Here is a 2,933-nt window from a genome sequence, read left to right on the forward strand (position 1 = left end):
GGGAATCGGTGGCCCAATGCTGGCGGCTGGCGTTCCTATTGTTGGCCAGTTTTTTAGTGGTTCTCGCCCTTGAGATCGATCCCTCCCCCTAGTTTTTGACCCCTAATTATAAAAAATGAGCTTCATTCATCTAAATTCTAAACCGTTTGTGAGATACATGGAGGGAAAGTTTGGCCGAAACTTTCCGACCAATCCCGACGGTTTTGAGGCCAACGAATGTTGGTAACTTATTCCTCACCTCTTTAGCTTTCCATTGATATCTTATTTGCATATTATAATGGTGTATTTGAAAAGTTGCATTTTTGAATAAATTATTAAACTAAATGTATAAAAAATAATTTTAAATTTGAATTAATTGAATATGTATATACATGTATGTGTTTATGAACACATATGTATATGTATGTTTGTCAGTACATACACTTTGCATATATATATATATATGTGTGTTTGTGTGTATGTGTGTATGTATATATGTATGTGTGTACACCATTGAGATGTGTGTAGATTGCTATACATACATATGTGTGCATATAATATATTTCACATTTATGTATTTGTTGAAGGAATGCATATATATATATATATACATATGAATATATGTATGAATATATTTATGGATATCTATAGACAAATATAATTATATATATATATATATATATATATCTATATATACATATCCGTGCATATATAGATTAAGAAAATTGTTATTTAATTTTATTATGCTATTTTATGTGATTTGAACATATTTTTTATATAATATTTATTATATCGTTTGGAGAAATCAATTGTATTTATTGATTATTGAATTTATTGCCATATTTATTTTGTATGATAAAATGTATTTATGTATAGATTAAATTATATGTGAATTTATGTGATTTACTATAATTTTTACATAAATAAATTTTAATGATTTAAGAAGAATCATAATTTTTAGTGTCTCAAATATATTGTGTCTTTGGATAATTGTGAAATTGAATTAATGTGGAAGAAGTTAATTTTATGAAATTGTTGGACTTATTTTGATGGTTTAAAAGAGATATGGAATTTAATGGATTTTGTAATAGTATATAAATCCGATGTATTTATCTAATTTTGGTATTTATAACATTATAAAATTTTATAGCTTTTAGATACACCATACAATACTGTTGTTCTATATTATATTGTTGATTAGCATGCAAGTATGTATGACCATCCTGTAAATGGTTGTTTATTATGGCTATCCTATGAATGCCATGGACTTGAGGGCTGGCAAGTATATTTGCACAGTGAGCATTAACCACTCCCCTCCTTGCCCATAAGTGGTTGTTATGGATAATCGCGCAAGTTACATCCATAGCCGTCCTTATGAGCATAGACAGGTATAATACATAGTGAACACTAGTTGTTTCCCTTGACCATAGGATAACTGTCATTGTAGAACTGTGTGCATATATGTATGGCTATCATGTCAGAGTTATGGGTTCAAAGTATGGCAAGTATAGTGCACAATGAGCATCAGCCACCCTCACCGTCGAATGACAATTATTTAGTAATCAGCATCATGGGACGCTAAGGTGGCCGACTGTAGGTTCTCTCTTTAACCTCCCCGTCAGGTGGTATTCGAGATGTTGGGTACTATCTAGCACCACTGGTATATCGTACAGTGCATTGAGTATCATATACATATATACATACATATATATTATTATGTTATGTTATGTCATGTTATGTTTTTTTGTACCACACTATAAGGAGGCAATGATCTGATTGATCTATGAGTAACCTAGCCTCATAACTTTGCTGCCTATGAGTCTAGAAGTCAAATGGGCATTATAGGCAACTACCCCAGACTGTATTGATAGTAGGGTACTGGTGACAGCTAATATCATGGATCACACAGTATGTTATATGGTATCATATGTATCCCCGATACGAGTGTGCGTATTCCGTAGTATATTTATGAATCTTAAAATTTTATTTTACCTTATTTTATCTTATCTATTCATGATTATGATTTTCTAATATTATCCTTTTTTGCTTTTATTATTATTATTATCATCATTATTATTATTATTATTATCATTATTTAACGTTGTTGTATATGTTATTATTATTTATTATGATTATTTTATTGTTATTCCCATTATTTATTATTATTATTATTATTATCATTATTATTATTATTATTGTTATTTTTTTTATTGTTATTGGTATTTAGCATTAAAATTGTTGTCAATTAGTATCGTAGTTATTATTAATTATTGATTATTATAATTGTTATTATTATTATTATTATTTATTTATCCATTTTTATTATCATTATTATTACTTGTTATTATTATTATTATGATTATTATGATGATTATTATTTTTATTGTATTTGTTATCATTATAATAATTATTATTATTGTTATTATTGTATGATAGCCTTCGGGCAAGTATCACAGTTTACGGGCAAAAATGATAACCATTAGGCAAGTATAATAGTCCTTGGCAAGTGGTAGCCTTTGGCAGGTGTGATAGCCCTTGGGCAAATATGGTTATGTGATAGACTTTGAGCAAGTGGTAGCCTTCGGGCTGGTATGATAGTCCTCGAACAGGTGCAGCTATATGGTATCCCTTGGACAAGTTGTACTAATACTATTATTATCATTAATGTCATTAATATAATAATAATTGTTATTATTATTGTGGTTGTTGTTTTGTTACCTCCTTTCTACGTTTATGCATTGGTATGTTCATTAAGTGGTATGGAGATATAGAATTGTACTAAGTAGGTGGTGTAGACGGACGTGAGTATTTAAAGATATTTGTTTAATAAATTATTTCTAGTATATATATTTTAATATTTTGATATTGAAGTGCTACTATTTGTGGAATTATTTGTAGTAAGGTAGAAGGAATAAGGTAGTGTTTTTATAAATGTGTTTTCTGTGCAAGAAATT

Source organism: Ziziphus jujuba, chromosome 12 (assembly GCF_031755915.1).
Source record: "Ziziphus jujuba cultivar Dongzao chromosome 12, ASM3175591v1".
Classification (NCBI taxonomy): domain Eukaryota; kingdom Viridiplantae; phylum Streptophyta; class Magnoliopsida; order Rosales; family Rhamnaceae; genus Ziziphus; species Ziziphus jujuba.